A 20,461-nucleotide genomic window follows, 5' to 3' on the forward strand; every position below is an offset into this window, starting at 1 on the left:
TTTAAGCCGTTCACATTAATGGAGAATATTGGTAAGTCTGGTAAAATTTTGGGTATTGAGTTTTTCAAAAGTCCAGTGGACCTTTTTAATTCTTTCGCCACTGTGGAAGTTGGAGTTTGATCAAAAGTTTCTGAGTGATTTTACTTTTGTGGTAGACGACTGGGCTGGTCATTATGGAGGATAGGTCTGAGAATATCCTGAAGAGCTGGTTTGGTTATGGAAAATTTCTTCCACATATGAATGTCATTAAAGTATTTAATTTCTCCATCATAAATGAAACTCAGTATAGCTGGATACAGGATCCGGGGTTTAAAGTTATTTTGTTTTAGGAGATTAAAAGTTGATGACCAGCCTCTAGTGGCTTGAAAAGTTTCAGCAGAGAGATATGCAGTCATTCTAATATTCTTCCCTTCGTAGGTAATGGATTTCTTACGTCTGGCTGCTTTCAGAATTTTCTCCTTTATACTAACTTTAGTGAAGTTAATTATGATATGCCTGGGTATGTCTTATTCAGATTGAGTGGTGCTGGGGTTCTGAAACTGTCTGCTATCTGAATTTGAGAATCTCTTGGCATGTCTGGAAAATTCTCTTTCATAATTTCATGGAGAAGGGCCTCTGTGCCTTGCGAGGCCACTTCATCACTTTCAGCGATTCCAATGAGGCGGATATTAGCCTTGTTTGAATTATCCCAGAGCTCTTTGAGAGAATGTTCCGTTTTTGCTCTCCATTTCTCTTCCTCTTTGAGAGTTTGGGAGTAGTCAAAAGCTTTGTCTTTAATGTCAGAAATCCTTTCTTCTTCTTTCTCCACTCTGTTACTGAAGGATTCTAGTGTATTTTTCAGATCTTTGAGGCTGTAAATTCTTGCTTCAGTGTGTCAAAGTCTTTGATGGTTTTGTCTTTAAATTCGTTAAATTCTTTTTTTTTTTTTGTAGAGACAGAGTCTCACTTTATGGCCCTCGGTAGAGTGCTGTGGCCTCACACAGCTCAGAGCAATCTCCAACTCCTGGGCCTAAGCGATTCTCCTGACTCAGCCTCCCCAGTAGCTGGGACTACAGGCGCCTGCCACAGCGCCCAGCTACTTTTTGGTTGCAGTTTGGCCAGGGCCGGTTTGAACCCGCCACCCTTGGTACATGGGGCCAACGCCCTACCGACTGAGCCATAGGCGCTGCCCTAAATTCGTTAAATTCTTGAGACAACTTTTGAATTTCTCCTTGAATTTCTAATTCCGACTTTTGAATTGTTCCTCCAATTTCTAATTCCAAATTTTCCTCCATTTTAATTAATCTTGTTTGCGATCCAAATTCTGAATTCGATTTCTGACATCTCAGCCAGCTATTCTTTTTTTTTTTTTTGCAGTTTTTGGCAGGGGCTGGGTTTGAACCCGCCACCTCCAGCATATGGGGCTGGCGCCCTACCCCTTTGAGCCACAGGCGACACCCCTCGGCCAGCTATTTATGAATGGGATCTTCAGTTACATCTGCCATATCTTTTCTTGAAGGGGTTGATCTATTCTGGTTATTCATGTTACCAGAGTTTTTCCGCTGATTCCACCCCATAATTGTTTTACACCATTTGACTTTTCCCTTGGAGCTTTGTCGAGGAGCCGTACAGTGCTATGGCCTGAGAAACTGGGGCCCTGTTTGGTGTGGTGGGGCTAAGTGGTTCTGTCTTGTTTTCAGCTGGTCTCTGAAGTCTCAGCTGTGGAGAAATACAAGAAATTATGTCACCCCACCCCCAACAGTCAACAATTGGAAAAGGATAATCAACCTTTCCTACAACCACGCACCCAGGGCACCACTTGGTTAGTCCTTGGGTGATTGGCTCAGTTCAAAATATCCAAATCAATTGTCTCAGTCAGTACCTGTCTCAGGTGGGAGAGTTTAAAAGGTCTCTGGGAACTGGATCACAGAGGTCTGCTGACAACTCAAATATGACTTGTTCTGGTGCTCCGTGAAGTCAGCAGGACACACCCAGCAAATAGATTAGTCTGGGAAGGTTGATGCCTCCTTCCCCACCTTGCACCTCTGTCACACCCAGTCACTGATAGCCTTGCAGGGCTGTGACCCAGTTGCCTCCAATGAGCAGATAGTTCAGGGGTTTGCACCTGCCTGAATCACAAGGAAATCTATATCTGCTCAGCCAGGCTGCTGCTCTCTGCCTCTATCCAGCAGGGGGAGGTGAGGCCTGACAACCTCAGGCACTTGATGGAGGCTGGGGGGTGTTTCCTCAGTTCCAACCTTGCCCCTGATTGATGTTCTGACAGAACAGAACAACTTTGCAGGAATTTGTTTCTGTCCCTGCTAAATTCCCCTGCAGAAGAGAAGCTGTTTTGTGTTCCCAGAACCTGAGCTTCAGGCCCTGTCTTTGCTCATGAAGGTTTGTATTCGCAGGCCGGTTGGCTGTCAGTTCTAGACTCCTGCCTTCCTTTGTCTATAGGCTGATGATCCCCTGAGGGCCGGGTGCATCTTAGGTTCAGTAAAGTGGTCTGTCCTCTGGGTCAACCCCGCCCTGGGAATTTCCCAGCTCTGCTCATGTGTTTTCTAGTCCCCGCGCTCCACCCAGGCTGGTACCGCCTCAGGTAAACCCTTTACTCACGGGGCCTACATTTCAGTCCCAGATCTGTTCCACAGTGGTTGCCACCTGAGATGATGCCCGGCCTCCTCTGGTTGCCCAGGGAGACAGGGGGTGTGACTTCGGAAAATCTGGGGGTGAGCCCTATTGTTGCCTAAAATGGCTGCTGATGTGCACCTTGGGGCACTGCCACTCTGATGTGGTTCCCTTTCAGCCGACCGTCCTCTCCTCACTCCCATGCCACAGAATCAGCACTGACCAGCTGCAGTCCAGGCCATGTCCACACTGCTTGAGAAATCTGGACTCCTGTGGGACAGGCCTGTAGACCTCAGAGTGAGAGTGGAGGGGAGTGCTGGGAGCTCAGAACTGCAGGTAGAGAATATATACAGTTTTATGTCTGGCAGGAGAATGCCATGGCACCCTAATAGGGGAGGTAGGTCCAGTGTTTAGAGGGTCTCTCCCGTGGAGTGTAGTGGGAGGACCTTTGAACTCTACTCGTTTGTTTGTGGCGCACTCTGAGCTGTTCTCATGGGGGAGGGTACTCCCGTCCGCTTGGTGATGGATTTTGTACCTTTTGTTTGTATCCTTGGGGTCACAGCTCACCTCAGCGGGGTTGATGTGCATTCTTCAACCTTCTCTCTTGGTGCAGCTCTAATCCACCAGGTTACTTGCTGAATTTCTGTCCTTTAACTCTCCTTCTGGATGGGAACCTCTGTGGAAATCTGGCTTCAGTCAGCCATCTTGTCTCCAGAATCTAAAAACTCTCATGGATGTTGGCCTGCTTCCTTGAACAAGCTTGCGTCTTCCTGTCTTGGGGTCTTTGCTCATGCTATTTTCCTCTACCTGGGAGGCTCCTTCAGTATCACCTCTTTGTAAATGTCTCTATACCTCATTTTTTAGTGGAATTACTCTACTGGCATATTAGGAAACCATAGACATGGTAGCTAGATTTTAATGAGGCATCTTATATGGAGAGAAGGAAATAATGGGGTTTCCTAATGTTTTGAGAATGTATTCCCAGAGGAGACTTGTTAATCATTGTTCATCTGGAGGTCAATGCTGTGTATGTCACAGGCCATTTCATAGATAGCCTTTTTAATCAGCCTTGGGGTGAAGATTTTCTTGGAATACATGGATCAGGGGTGTCAGAGAACATTACTGAGCATTGCTTTGCGACTACACTGAAGGTTAGTATTAAAACAGAATAGAAATATGCCAGAGGGAGCGGATAGGGACTTCTGCTCTATAATCTATTTCTTCCCTCTATCTTTTGACCAAACTATGGATTTGATGTTTTCCTCCAAAGGTGGGAAGATTCTGTGTTTACATATTTCCTGTTTAAAACTATGGGCTTGAATATTTTCCTCCAAATACCGTATTTGTCTGGCTTTTTGATATAACATAGTTCTTTCTTTCCCTGTTACTTGCATAAATCCTTTGAACCCAGGACTTCCAAGTATATGGAAACTGATGTGATGATTCTGTAAGGTCTTAAAATACCATGAATTTCTGAAGAATCACAAGGCTGTCAGAAAAAAAGCTGCCAGAATACTAATGCCTGCAATCAGCCTCCGATCTCTTTTTCTGTTTATAATGAGACATGGGTGGTTGTGGGAAGGCAAGCTTTGTGGGGAGGGGGTGTTGTAATATTATAATAGCTTTTCCAACTGGTAAGTCTGTCTTTAAAAGAACAGCCTTAGGCTCAGCACCTGTAGCTCAGCCGCTAGGGCACTGGGCACACATGCCGGGGTTGGAGGGTTCGAACCTGGCCCAGGCCTACCAAACCACTATGACAGCTACAACAACAACAACAAAAAAAGCTGGGTGTTGTGGCGGGCACCTATAGTTCCAGCTACTTGGGAGGCTGAGGCAAGACAATCACTTAAGACCAAGTGTTTGAGGTTGCTGTGAGTTGTGACGCCACGGCACTTACTGAGGGCGACAAAGTGACACTCTGTGTCTCTAAATAAATAAATAAATAAATAAAATAAAGATAGCCTTAGATGGCTTGCAGCAAACTCTGGGAAGGCCGCTGCCTAAGCTCGTGCAACCGAGTGGACCTCTTCACGCCCCTGAAGCCCTAAAAAGCCATGCTTCTAGGAGGAGAGGCCCTTGGTTGAGTGATAAAGTCTGTGGTTGATGCAGAGCTGGTGGGCTGTGCTCAGTGTATAGAATCACAGTCAAAGGCCCAATAATTAGCCCAGTGGACAAGTGCTCTAATCAGGTGGGTGTAAGCGCTAATTTTTGCACAAATACAGAGTGGAGGGACATGAGAACCCCTCAAGGCTATTGATGAGGTTCTAAGAGGCTGCAGGGAGAGAAAGTTGCTTAGTGCCTGATGTGTTGTGGGTGTAACTATGTTTGGAAGAAAGAAGCTACATTTATTAATACCCACCATTAGTTCCTGCCTTTATGAAAGGAACTTATGCCTTACTATTCAGTGAGGCAGAGAGTTATCAAATGAGTAATTATTTAAATAATTTAACTACTGTTATCTAAAGGTGGTGCCAGCTAAAAACAAAGGCACAGAGTCAGGGTTCCCCTAAATCTACCCTGTGGCTTAAGCTAGATTTGAGCTTAGTGGGAACCAACCAGACAAGGGAGGTGGGGAGAAGGGAGGTGGGAGAAGAGGTTTCCAGTGAAGCAAAAGGCATTAACAGGTGCCCCAAAGAGAGAAGGCGTAGGACTTCATTGAAGAATGAAAGCACACAAGATGAGAAACATCTTGAAAAATGCTTAGCCATCTTAGCTCCCACCCAGATACTCCCAAAGAACACAGTGTTGCACTGCATAAGTCCAAGGTGAGGCAGGTAGTAGTTTGTGCTTTCCACACCATGCCTGGAGTACTGCAAATCCTTAATACCATTTTAGAAACATCCATGGTTGTCTAATGTGGAAAAGAAGCTAAAAATGATTTATGGAAAGACAAAAGGCGTTTGGCCTAAAGAAGAAAAGATGTAGGGGTGACCTCAAAACTGGGTTTGAATTCACGGCGGGCTTTTAGTGGAGACAGGTTGAAACTTGTAAGCCTAGAGGATGGGCTAAGGACCAGTGGGTAGAAATTGGCAGTGGATTTCTTCTGCTCCAAAAATTAGGCCTGTACAAAAATGGGCTGGACTCCCTTAATGAAAAGGAGGGAGCGTGCTTGTCCTTGGAGAGGTTTGTTTCTGCAGCGCTGGCTGATCGCTCCTGAAAGTTTCGATAAGAAATACAAACGGCTTATGAGTTTGGATTAGGTGACCTTTGTGTTCCAACACATCCTTTCTCAGACACTGTTTTTTCCACAGTACTTTAGTAAAGTTGTTAAGACCATGGGTTCTGGGGTCAAAAGAACTTAATGTAAAATCCCAGAGCAAAGGCCCAGGATGACAGTGTCTTAGGGGATTTTCATTGCTTACGACAGGTGCCTGGGGCACAACTAGTCTTGGAGCAGTTTAACTGAAATTTAGACTTTGAGGTTTTCTGGATCACCCAGAATGGTGGCTTAACAGTGTCCAGGACAGGGCCTGTGTGTGAAACATGTAGCAATTTGGGATTACAACTTACAAAGGGTGTGGTTTATGAGAATTGCTTTGTTTGAGGGGATGGAAGAACTGACTTTAGCCTTTCTAGCCCTATGAGGTTGTTAAAATACTACCCTATATAACAATTTTTTCTTCAGATGTGAGAAATATTCTTAGGGCATAAAAGTAGCTTTGAGTGCTGGGTAGTTTATCTCTTGGATTTTTTTCCTTTTGCTGGATTTTTTACCCATTAAATACTGAATATCTTGTTAACTATTTGATGCTTTCAGGAAGATGCTTTAATATTTTATCCAACTTTCTTTTTTTTTTTTTTTTGAGACAGTCTCACTATGTTGCCCTTGATAGAGTGCTGTGGCATCACAGCTCACAGCAACCTCAAACTCTTGGGCTTAAGTAATTCTCTTGCCTCAGCCTCCCAAGTAGCTGGGACTACAGGTGCCTGCCACGACGCCTGGCTATTTTTTGTTGCAGTTGTCATTGTTGATTAGCAGGCTGGGGCCAGGTTCGAAGCCGCCAGCCCTGTGTATGTGGCTGGCTCCATAACCACTGTGCTACAGGCACCGAGCCCCAACTTTCTGTCCCAAGTAAGTGCTCTTAATTTACATGTAAGATTTTAAATTTCTTTCTTTTTATTTTTTTTACTTTTCTCTTTGAAAGGGTTATATGTGCATGTAGTATTAAATTCTCAAAGATATAAGAATATATAGTGAAAAATGTCCCTCTCAATACTCTCTAGCCACTAAGAACCCACTCACAGAGACAACTACCATTAACCAGTTTCCACTACATCGGCATCATGCTACATAGGACATTTCAAAACTGGGATTGGCTGTTGTCACTTAGTTGGATATAAATTTGAAAGTGTCAAAAAACAGGAAAAGATGACCAGAGTCATTTGGTCAGGACAGTGGTCACTTCTTAGGGAGAAGGATTATATGGGAGGCTCCTCTGTTGCAACAATATTCTGTTTCTTGTCACGGATGGTGGTTAAACTGTCCCTATCGACTTTGTGCAATTCTGTGTACACATTTCACATAAGGTATGTGTGTGCACACAGTATTTTTAAAAAACTGCATAACTGAGCATTTTTTAAAACTAATCATCTTAAAAACTACCAGGGAGAACAGGTAGATGACCTGTAAAACAAAACTGATTCACAGGAGTGTGCTCGAAGATGATATAGACCCCAAAAGAGGATGCATTAGTATCCCCTGATTAAAAGGGCTGGCGAGAAAAAGCTAAATCTAGAATTTTGTGTACTATTTTTTAAGAGTGAACTTAAATTGAAGGTAATTTCTAATAGACTGAATGAGTTTACAGGGAACTGTGCTGAAAAAACTGCTGAAGAACAGAAGTTGGACAATTAAGTTTGTGAAATCATCCTAGAAAAAACGTTGCATACCTAGCTCATTGCTGAATATCACTACAGTAGCCTTCCAACAACAGCTCTGAAGGCCATCTCTAAAATTGCTTTGAAGGGCGGACTAGGCCATGGCATCAGTGCATAGCTTCCCAAGGGGAGCTATGTGACCATAGTGATATTCAGCAATGAGGTATGTAGCACTTTTTCTAGGATGAGTTCATGAATTTAATTGTCTGACCTCATATATTATTTTTGTAAGAAGGAGATGGAGCTCATAAGGAAATCGTGAAGAAGCAGTGTTTAAAGTAATAATAAAAACAGAAAATGAAAAAGGGGGTAATCACCAAAATACAATACATGTTCATACATGGGTCACTATGGAGGTTTTGAGACAGACTGTGTACAGTCCATTATTTTACTTCCAAGAAACCCAGTCGACAGAATCCTTTATGATTCACTCATGCAAATTTCAACTTGCTTATTGGTGTTTCCCTTTGCACAGACTTTACATTTCTTGTTTTTTTTCTGTATCTCAAAACTTTCCTAATACCCACATGTAGTAATTCCCATTTACTACCTACAGCAAACATTTTATGTCATGGAACCCAATATCAACCTTGTCCTTCTTATTCCTATTTTACATGTGAGGAGCTCAGGCTCATAGAGGTTAAGTTTCTTTCTCAATTGGCCGAGTGATAATGAATGCTCAGGTTCATCTGGCTCCAAAGCTCAAGTTCTGTCCATTGCACTATACTATATCACCATAGTTAAAAACAAAAATGTAAAAAGATGCCAGTTTAAAAAAAATCACTTGAAATAATATATAGAGATAACTATTTACATGTTGGTGTATTTTCTTCCAGCTAGTTTCCCCATGTATATATTGAGATTTCCCTTATCTCATAAAATAAATATTTATCAAAAACATTTTTAAAATCCCACAGTAACTTTTTAAGTTTGATAATGGATGAATCTTGCCACTCGTGGGCCTGGAGATATCTTGGTCAGAGCCTTTTGTTCTGATGGTTATAGTTGTGTACCTACGTGATGTTGCTTTGAGCTTCCATTTGATATAGCTGACAATTCTAGAATTTTAAGTAGACCTTTTGAGAAGGATGATATGTAAAAAGGATTTCTGGTTGGTTTCCAGAAACTAGACAAAAGTATTTATTAGCTCAGCTGTATGGTTTTCCTCTTCCTTAGCCTTCACTCTTATTCTGCCTGTCAGAGATGACACCACTAGGGGCCATCTTATGCATGCCATGTCCCAGTGAAAACGCTGTGAAGAAGAACTTGCAGAACAACAAATGTTCTTTCCAAGCCCCTTTTTTCAGTTGTCAAGTGGGCTTTTGCCTTTGCCCTCTTGTCTTTTATAAATAAGTGTATTTAAAATCGAGTTCATCCTGTCCCAGCGAGCATCCACCTTCTTCTAGGTCCTCACTCATTCGTTGTTCTGGCTGTCCAGGTTTCATGCCTTTGGTAATTTCTTAGTAATCTTTGACTTCATCCTCTCTTCCCTGACTCCCCTCTCCAAGAGATTAAGAGAAAGAAGGGTGATACAGAGAGAAAGGAGAGATGGCAGGTCTCAGTGGAAATAAATAGGCCTCCCATTCAGGGGGGATAAGAAAGAAAGTGAAGTGTTAAGGGACATTTGGGAAAGTTTGTAATGTGATGCCAGGTAGCCTCACCCCCCACATAGCCATCAGAGGCATTTGGCAAAGGGCCGCCTTGCTTTTGAGTCAGATATGTGTATTATCATTACTATTACCATTTATTTAGTTTAGTATGCTATATACAGTGAAAAGAAGATGGCTGAGACATATCCAGATGAGAGGAGTCATCCAGAGGTGAGCCTCATTTCATGATTCAATAGTCTGTCATGAAAGTTAAGGAAAAGCCCAATAAATCAGCTTGTTGACTGACTTCCATTTTCACTTGTTTGGCAGATGAGCCCACTTACAGGAAACAATTGAACATTTTGGATAAAATATTTAAAAATCTTCCTGAATGTATTGATGGGCTGGCATGAAGGCAAGGAAGACGTGGGCCAGAACCTATTGCAAGCAGAAATGCAGAGTGATAAACAGGCAGTAAAGTCAACTTCGGTTTTGGAGATATTTGCTGACCCTGGTGAACTTGAGCTTGGGGTTTGAAGGGCTTGTGGGGAATGGGGGAGAGAGAGATTCTAGCCAAGGATATTAGGTTTTCCAGAAAAACAGAACCAATAAAGTGTGCGTGTATGTATCTATATCTATGACAATTAAGTTCATGAACCTGCATCCTTGAGTTTATGTTGACAGCACAGCACGAACGACTAGGTGAAGTTTCATAATCTTGGTATACCAGTGTCTTGCATATGGTGACCCGTGACAGTGTCTTGCTGAGTGGCATTCATTATTGCTGCTGCATGTTTTTCTGTGCCATTATGAGAATGTCAGAGCTCAAATTAGAGCAATAAACAAACATTAAATTTCTTCTTTTGGCAAGAGTGGAAGTGAAATCAGAAACATGTTAGTCCAAGTTTATGGGGCTAATGCCATGAAGAAAACAGTGGTACACAAATGGATTAAATGTTTTTTGAGGGGAGAGAGAGCATCATTGATGAAGAGAGGTCAGAATGGCCAGTAACAAGCAGAACTGACAAAAACATTGCAAAAATTCATTGAATTGTGCATCAGGATTGCCAGCTGACTGTGAGAAGCATAGCAAGCCAAGTAAATATTGACAGAGAAACAGGAAGATCTCAACTGAAAATCCTGTCATGAGAAAAGTGTGACTCTTGTATCACGACAATGCACCGGCTCACATGGCACTGTCTGTGAGGGAGTTTTTAACCGGTGAACAACTGTATTGGAACACCCTCCCTACTCATCTGATCTGGTCCCCAGTGACTTTGACTTTTTTCTTTAAGATAAAGAAAATATTGAAAGAAGGCATTTTGATGACATTCAGTATATCAAGGGTAATAGGACACGGCTGATGGCCATTCCAGAAAGATTCCAAAGCCTCTAAAATTGCTTTGAAGGGTGGTGGACTAGGTGCTGGTATCAGTGCATAGCTTCCCAACGGGAGTATGTGAAAGGTGACCGTAGGTGCTAATACTCAGCCGTGGGGTATGTAGCACTTTTTCTAGGATGAGATCGTGAGCTTAATTGTCCGACCTCCTATGCATAGAGGGAGAAGGAGAGATTGATTTATTTTAAGGAATTAGTTCGTCTGATTGTGAAGGCTGTCAAGTTCAAAATCTGAAAAGGAGGTAGAAAATCTAGAGGCCTAGGAAATAGTCGATGTTGTAATTTGAGTCTGAAGATATTTTGGAGGCAGAATTCCCTCTTTTTTGTGGGATCTCAGTCTGTTTTCTCTTAAAGTTTTTCAAACGATTGAACAAAGCTTACCCAAATTATAGACAGTATTCTGCTTTATTCAAAGTCTACTGATTGATATGTTAATCTCATCTGAAAATAATGCCTTCACAGCAACATCCACATGTGTTTGATCAAATATCTGGTACTGTGGCCCAGCCAAATGGACATGTAAAATTAATCATCACACCAAACTTTTGGGCCTGGTCAAAGTATGGACCCCAAAAGACTGGACCCACAGTAGCTGATAGAGTGGGCTGGGGAGAACTCTCTCACACCCTGCGCATTGTAAGAAAACTTTTTTGTCCAAAATTTAGTACTGAAGTGAGGGGAAAAAGATCTTCCCTGAGGATTCTTAAGTCAACTCTCCTGTGAATTTGTAGTCTAATTTTACCCGTCCCTGGTTGGTCTTGAAAAACCTCAAGCTGAGAATTTAATTTAATGTTTTTCTAGTAACCTGCACCTATCAGAGGCAAAGAGAGATCCCCTTGAAGAGCCCACTTTTGTCCTAGGCTTCAATTGCTCCCAAACATAAAGTTCCAAGAAAAATGAGCAGCTTAGCATAAAAAGGAAATTATAAAACTGTGAGAACAGCAGAAATGACAGAGTAGAAACCAGCTCAAAGACTTCAGGTTGGTATTATACACATATCAGACCTAGAATAGCAGTGTTTGATATTTTTTCAGACATGATTATAAATAGAGAACAACTTCTTATCTCCTAGCATGGCTAAAATAAAAGATGGACATTATCAAGTGTTGGCAAGGATGTAAAGAAATTGGGACCATATACATTGCTGGTGGGAATTTAAAATGCTACAGCCAGTTCAAAAATTCTTTGACAATTCCTCAAAAAGTTACCATAGAGTTGCCATATTACCTAGCAATTATTTGGGTTATGCCCATAACAAATGAGAACGTATATGTTCATGAATCTTGTACATGAATGTTCATAGCATTACTCCTAATAGCCCCAAATGGAAACAACCCAAATGTCAATAACTGATGAATGAATAAACAACAGAATAATATTCAGTCTTTGAAAGGAGTGAAATCTTACACAGGTCCTGCAGTCCTCCATGGAAGAGAATATGCAAACCAACTCCCAAAGGCCAAGGGAGCTGAGAGGCTAAAGAAAGAGGCTGACAAAGCCTGCTTCTCAGAAAGAAACATTCGATAGGGACTTACAAACAGAAGCATTGTCTTGAGTGACGGCAAGATGGTGGAGCCCCTCATTGCCATACAGAAAATAACCTTGATATAGCAGATTTTTGTCAAAATCTGGGCATATCTAGTCACACCTCAGACTTTTTTGAGAAACACAGAGAGATTAGAGAAGCATCTTTATGATACCTCAGGCATAGTTTCTTTATGAGGAGTTGTCTGTGTAACTGGGACACCTTGTGATCAAGCATCGGTTGGTGGTTTTGTTTCAACACAACATCACTCCTGCCATGCAACAGGTCATTTTCCTACAGCCTTAAAAACATTATGCTAAGTGCAAGAAGCCAGACAAATAGAAGAGGTCACATGTTGTATGATTCCATTTACATACAATGCCCAGAATAAGCAAGTGCATAGCAATAGAAAGTAGGTTAGTGGTTGCCAGGGGCTGGGGCAAGAGGGGAATGAGAAGTGACTGCTAGTGGGTGTTGGTTTTCTCTTGGGGTCAAGGAAAGATTTTTGGGATTAGACAGCAGTATTATTGAGACAACTCTACATATACTAAAAAAATCACTGAATTGTACTGTTTAAAAGGACGAATTTTGTGTTGTGTACATTTTATCCAAGAAAGCATATAAGAATACAAGCAGAGAAAAGGTAAATATTTTTAAAAACAGAAACATCAGGAAAATGAACATTAAAATATTTTAAATTTAAAAAACAACAGTTGTGTTTAACAGCAGATTTTTTTTGTTCAGACCTAGCTGAACAAAAATTAGAGAATTGGGGGAAATGACCTAGAATACTGTGCAAAAAGACAAAAATGGGATATATGAGAGGAAGTTTGTGACATGGGGGGAAAGATCTAACACACGCCTGTGGCTCAATCGGTAAGGCACCGGCCCCATATACCAAGAGTGGCGGGTTCAAACCCGGCCCCGGCCAAACTGCAACCAAAAAAACAAAAAAATAGCCGGGCATTGTGGCGGGCGCCTGTAGTCCCAGCTACTTGGGAGGCTGAGACAAGAGAATCGCTTAAGCCCAGGAGTTGGAGGTTGCTGTGAGCTATGTGAGGCCACGGCACTCTACTGAGGGCCATAAAGTGAGACTCTGTCTCTACAAAAAAAAAAAAAAAAAAAAACAAGAATTATAGCAGGAGAGAATGGGGCAGAATTGATATTTGAAAAGATAATTGCTAGTAACTTTCTGGAAACAAAAGACAACCATCCACAGATTCAAGAAACCTAACAGTTCTCAAGTAGACATAGGAAATGATACACACGAAATATTCCAGGATGGGATGTACATGTATTTGTCTGCTTTTCTGCATTATCCAAAAAGCAAGTTAAAGTTTCTAGGGTGATCAGTACAAGAACAGAAACAAATTGTATATATTCAAAATTAGTAGAGAAAAAAATAAATGAGAAGAAAATATAGAAAAAGAAACAGAATTGGTGCAAAAAATAGCACGTAACAAGATGGTAGACATAAATCCTGCTTCCCTCATTCCTCACAGGTGTTCCTGAGAGCACTCCCCACTAAACTTCCTGCACAGGAATATCTGAATCTGTTTCCAGGGCAACCCCATCTGTAAAGGAGCAAAATTAGGACAACTGCTTTGGAAAACAACTTGGGAGTTAGCTAGTTAAGTTAGACTTGTGTGTGCCCCATGGCAACAATTTTGCTATTGGGTACAAACTCTAGAGAAAATCTTGCATAACCAGGAGGTGTGTACAAAAATGTTTACAGGGGAATTGTTTTCAATCACAAACATTAGAATCAACGAAAATGTTTACCAGTGGTAGACTGGAAAAATAAATAGTGATATATTTATCTAATGGAATTTTATACAACAGTGAAAAAGAATTACAGCTACACGCATCAACATGAATGCATTTTAAAAGCATACTAGCAAAGAAGCAAGTCGCAAAAGAATACAAAGACGTGAGTCCATTTAGATAAGGTTCAAAAATAGGCAAAACTAAACACTATGTTAGGGATACACACACATACACAAAAATATGTGTGTGTGTATATGTATATATGCAAACCCATTTATAGTCATACATGTGACCATATCAGAGGTCCCCCAAAATGTATACACGTTAAGAAAGGAAAACACTGTATTAAAATTGTAATAATATGGGAAGCGCCTGTGGCTCAAAGGGGTAGGATGTCAGGCCCATACGCCGGAGGTGGCAGGTTCAAACCCAGCCCCGGCCAAACACTGCAAAAAAAAAAAAAATTATAATAATATATACCAGTAACAAAAGATGAATACAAGTCACGTTGAGCCCCTCTTGCAACTGCAGAGGTCAAACATGACTTGAGTATTACAAATGTAATACAGTTTTCTCCTTTCTTAAAATGTGCATACATTTTTGGCACACTCTGTATACACACATATATGACATATGAACATGAATTATTAATAATACAAAATTCTGGATGGTGATGGAGGTGGGGAACGGGATGAGGGAGCCACACTGGGTTCTAAGGTGCCAGTCACATTCAGTTTATGAATGGTGTGGCTCTGGATTTTAATTTATTATTTTTCTTCAAATTATAAACATCCTTTAAATAATATTTTAAATGTATGTTGTATCATGCAATGGAAAATTCAGCTGAAATATTTTATTCAACAAGATTTTTTTCAAAGAGGTTGTGGGTGTATGTGTTAGGTAGTTTCTGAAAGTTTTGCAAAAACCAAAAGGAAAACTTGGAAGAGAAATAATGTTTAAGCATAACTGAAGATAGTTCATTAAAGGAAAAAAATAGAAAGCTTTCCTGGGTTTCTTGACTTGCTGCCTGAATTCGCATATTACTTGGATTTTCTCTTCAGTCTCTTAAAATTGGGGTGAGTGCAGGTGAGGGAAGGCTGCTGTCAGCAGAGGGAGGCAGAGAGGTTGATGCACTGGCCTGTCTTATCTGAGCCCCCCATACATTTTAAGTATTATTTGAAGGATGTATCTACTTTGAAGAAAAATAATTAATTAAAAATCCAGGGCCACACCATTCCTATGCCTGAACCCTGCCCCATCTCCTGACATGGCAGCTTGGTGATCCAATCTCCAGACCTAACTCCAACCCTGAGGGTGTAACCAGAAAGTGCCCGTTGTCCATACTGGGTTGAGGAAGAGGTTGCAGAACCAGGAGCTGGGAGACGATGAAGGAGGCAGCTTTAAGCCAGGGTTCTTAGCAGGAGCAAACACCAGCAGAGGGAAGTACACCCCTGGGCCAGGGGTGTAGGAGCAGGACAAGGCTGCACAATGGCCACTGTGGTCCCCAGCCGTGGTGGAGAAGTGCTGATGGCATCAGAAGCTGGCTTGTGATTCACGTGAAGAAGCAGGAGCTAGAGGTGCCCCGGCTCGGGGGCAGGCTGAAGCCATCCTCCCGGCAGCTTGCTGGGGGCAGCAGTGCCCATCCACGCTGCAGCCCGGTGCTCTGGTCGTAGAGCTGCAGCTGGTGGGGCGCACTGCCCTTCCACACGTGGCCCTGCAGCCTCTCCCGTACAGTTCATGACGGGGCAGTGATTGCCACCACCGCGGGGGCAGGTAGAGTTTTAGTACAGTGACAGGAGGCTTTAAGCCCTATCCAGAAACATCACTGACCGGCTCTGGTCTTTGACAGCTGCAGTGTTCCTTTGCGCCTCAAGGTGGTACAGCAGCACAGTCTATGGCTTACAAAGAGCCTAAATGACACTTTGTGAAAAACCTTCCTGGGCGCAGCTAGCCTGGCTGCTTGCGGCATTTCGCTTGTGCGCCTCATTTCAAATGGGCCGGCTCCTCATCTGGTCTGACCTCTGAGGTCTCTCCTTGCCGTTCATCCACTTCCATCCCCACTCAAAATCTGGACGGTTTTCTTAATTCTTCGGTGACTGAAAAGGAAAAGCCTTTTCTGCCCAGGTACACCCCTCAAATTCAGGCCAGGACTGCTCCCCGTGGTTAAGGGGCCTGTCCTTACAGGCAGCTCTGGGAGCAGATGCCAGGCATGCGACAGAGGGGAGTTCAGGGGGCTCCTTGGGGTCACATCCTGCTCAGGTGTGGCCAGCTCAGGTGAGCAGTTGGCAGACACTGTCCCCACCAGCGTTCCTCCTGCTGTCACGTCACCCCCTTCTACATTTCACCCATCCCCACTTGCTTCCTGAGACCCACTCCTCAGTAGCCTTTCCAGAATTTTCCATCAACATTTCATCATGTCCACACCATTTATCATTAGCTTTATTCTAAGTGTATTTGAATTTTACTCTAAATTCACACTCTGCTCAAGTGTTACCGTACCCACATGGTATTCCCTAGCCACCCTGCGAAGAGCAACAACCTCCCATCACCCAGGGGCCCCCTTCATTTGCTTAATTTTCCTTCTTAGCCCTTTGACCACCTGACAGAAGTGGATAACAATTTTCTCTTCACTCCAGGAGCATAAGGTCCCTGAGAGCAGTTACATTGCTAGTTTTCCTCTCTGCTGTTTCCCCAGCCCTGGAGTAGTCTCTGGTGTGTAGTAAGCACTTGGTGAATGTTTGCTGGGTGGGGGGATGGATGGCAGAATGGGTAGGGAGAGTGTTGTCCTCCCCAACAAGCCAGTGGAAAAAACAGAGTACTGGGGTTTTGGAGTATAAGGTCTGGCTCCGATTGAGCCACAAGATACGTGTAGGACTTTGAGCAAGTTACCTGGCCTGTTCCTAATGTCTAAAATGTCTGAGCTGGACAGCATGGTCTGAAGTTCCATCCATCCCTAACAGCTTTTGGTTTTATGATTATGCTTCCAAAAGAGGCCACGGCCATAATGTAGGTGACAGACAGCACGCATTCTTGACAGGACCCTGTTGCAAGTAACAAGTTTGCATCAAAAGATGCATTTCTATATGTGGGTAAATACGTAATTGCTTCATAAGCAATGAAGTCTATAAAAATTATTTTCCTAAGAAAATCTCCAATGTATTGGACTTTGCCTCTATTTCTGTTTTGATCGCTGGTTCCATGTATCAATGGTTCTGATTTTTCTGACAAATAAAGGGTTTTAAAGAAATTTTAAATCTTCATTTGGGTTGTTACTTGGATATTTCTTTTCATTAGAAACATTATTTGGGGAAGGGTATTGTGTTATTAGTGTGCTGCCAACATGGTAAAAGTTAACAAAACAAGATGAAATAATTTGAAAACCTTTTCAAAGGTCCTTTTGACCTTTGTAAAAAGGACTATTATCTTATACCATAATTTTCCTTTTTTGGTATTAAGTTGTGGGTGTTTTGTAGGATTGGTACATGTCTGGTATCTAGAAGACATAAAATAGTTTGTGAATGAAAAGTCAGTGGCATGTGGAAAACAAAATTTATATTCTGAGATATGAATAGAACTTCATGAAAGTGAGTCTTTCCTTTTTTTTTGAGAAAGTCTCACTTGGTCACCCTCGGTAGACTGCCATCAAGTCTTAGCTCACAGCCACCTCAAACTCGTTGGGTTCAAGTGATCTTCTTGTCTCAGCTTTATTGTAATTGTACTTGAATTTTACTCTAAATTCATGCTCTGCTCAAGTGTGCCCGGCTCAGGTGAGCAGTCGGCAAACGGTGTCACCGTAGTTCCAAGTAGCTGGAACTACAGATGCTTGCCACAATGCCTGGCTTTTATTTTATTTTATTTTAGTTTAGTTTATTTTAGTTTAGTTTAGTAGGCCCAGGCTGGGTTCAAAATTGCCACCCCTGCTACATGGGGCTGGTGCTCTAACCACTGAGCCATAAAGTGAGTCTTTCTTATCCTGGGAAGGAAATCTTTATTCTTTCTAAATAAACTTGAGGGGAAAAGGCAATGGCTTTCCAGAGTAATGTGAAGGATTCTCCAAGTCCCCAACTTCAAATGTTTACTCCTATCTATGATGAAAATAAAACTTTATATCCACCGTAGGCAGAATAGTAGCCTCTCAACTGTGTTCAGGTCCTTTCCTTTGAACCTGTGAATTTGTTATTTTACATGGCAAAAGGAACTTTGCAGATGGCATAAAATTGAGGACCTAGGGATGGGGAGATTATCTGGGATTATCCAGATAGGCCCAATCTAATCTCCTTAAATTGGGAGAACATTTCCCAGTTATCATCAGATGATGTGATTATAGAGAGATGCTCACATTCTTGGCTTTGAAGTTAGAGAGAGGAAGGGGCCCCAAAGCCTTTTCTTGAAACTAGAAAAGGCAGCAAATGGATTCTTTTTTTTTTTTTGCAGTTTTTGGCCAGGGCTGGGTTTGAACCCACCACCTCCGGCATATGGAGCCTGCGCCCTACTCCTTTGAGCCACAGGCGCCGCCAAGAAGTGGATTCTTTCTCAGCCTCCACAAGAAAAGACAGTCTGGATGATATATATATATATTTTTTTTTTTTTTTTTTTTTTCCTGAGTCAGAGTCTCACTCTCTTGCCCTGGGTAGAGTGCTCTCGCCCCAGCCTCAGGAGTAGCTGAGACAACAGGTGGCCACCATGACACACAGCTATTTTTCTTTTCTTTCTTTCTTTCTTATTTTTAGTAGGGACAGAGATTTGCTGTTGCTCAGGCTAGTCTCGAACTTGTAAATTCAAGCAATCCACCGACCTTGGCCTCCTGGAGTACCATGATTCTGGGTGTGAGCCAAGTCTCCCAGCCTTCCTGAATGACATTTTGATATTAGCCCAGTGAGACTGATGTTAGATTTCTGACCTACAGAACTGTAAGATAATAAAATTTTTATGTGTGTTAGGGCAGTAAGTTTGTGGAATTAGTTTCGTAATAATAGGAGGCTAATACCTTACCTTTTTGTTTGAGCAGATGCTTTGAATTCCCCAGGGTCAAAGAAAAGAGGCCAGACCAGGGGTCTAGAGCTGCACTCCTCAATATGGAACCCACTAGCCATATGTGGCTTCTCAGCACTTGAGAAGTGGCTAGTCCAAATTAAGATGTGCTGTAAGTGTAGAGCAAATAATTTCAATGTTTTATTGTGAAAAGGTAAACTACATCATAAATTTAATAATTGACTCATATTGATTGCATGTGGAAATGGCATAATTTTGGATTTATTGGTTTAGATCAGTGGTTCTCAACTTTCCTAATGCCACAATGTATTTTCATTGTTACAAAGGGGTCGCGACCCACAGGTTTAGAACCACTGGTTTAGATGAAATGTTATTAAAATTTATTCATTTTTTTAAAAAACTTTGTAAAAAAATGTGATCATTAGAAAATTTAAAACATACATGTGGCTTGTGTCTGTGATACTTCCGATGGACAGGGCTGCTCTAGAGGACCCCTGAAGAATGGGAGGTGGTAATCTCAATGGCTCACAGGCAGTTTTCCCACTAAGTCGTGAGTGACGCACTCAAGCACAGATCTCCAAGAGGAAAGGTGAGGCTTTCTTGTACCTTCCTCTACTGGACCCCAAGAGAAGGTGTTGTATTGGTCTTCCTATCATCAGCACCTAGCAAAGTGGCTGGCACGTGCTCAGTAATCATGCACAGAATGCGCATTTGATGTTGCTGACTCTAGAAAGTGCTGTGACACTGCAAGATGGTACATTTGCTTTGAGCAATTGCCCTGAAGGAACTTGAAACTGTGGTCTAGCAGAAAACAGGATGCAGCAACTGAGTGTTTTCCCTTTTGGCCAGTATCTGTAGGCCCACCTCACCCCTCCCGGACAGGGTCATGTACCATACTCAGAAAAGAAAAGTGTCAAAATGAATTAAAAACCAAAAGGCAGCCTCAGACGTGTAAGCCCAGCCAGATCCCAAGAAGTACCCATGTAGTGATGATTTCTGTTTGGCCTCTTTCTTATCTCTGTGGCAATTTCTCAGCAATGCAGGGGAATAAAAATGACTTGAGTTCAGAATTAGGAGAGAAACATTTCTTTTGAAAATTTGGTTCTCCTCTGATTTGCTCCATGAACAATTTAGCTTCCCTGTAGTTCACGCCTGCTAAAGGAGCCAAGTGTTTATATTTATCAGTACTGAACACTGTGAGGATTAATTAGTGACTCTACTTAAAATGAAATAATTTGCCTCAGTAACAAATTATCCTGGCTGCAACAGGATTTGGGATCCTGATCTGTTGCTTTGCTAACAGCCCCACGTTGACATTTGCAGAATCTCTTGTGGTTTAACAGATATTCTAAGTACAAAAGATAGTATTTAAAAGTGTCCACCATGGTTATAGGCAGTTAAATATTGCTGTTTTTTCCCCATATGATGGTCATATGTTTAACTCAAATGAACTTTGAGCCATTAAAAATGGGGAAATACAATTTATTTCAATGCCATTTGAGTCTGTTTTGAGGTATTGTGGACGGAAATATCCTGGTTACTGGGTTTGGATGATTCATATAGTAGAGCAGTCTGGGGAATAAACTTTATCTTGTCCTCATCTTTATTTTTGTTTTCTATATGGAAACTAATCATTTGCGGTTGGCAACATGGATCTGGGCTAAATTTCTTCGATAATTTTTTTTTTCTACATTTCTCTACTGCA

Source organism: Nycticebus coucang, chromosome 15, assembly GCF_027406575.1.
Source record: "Nycticebus coucang isolate mNycCou1 chromosome 15, mNycCou1.pri, whole genome shotgun sequence".
NCBI lineage: Eukaryota > Metazoa > Chordata > Mammalia > Primates > Lorisidae > Nycticebus > Nycticebus coucang.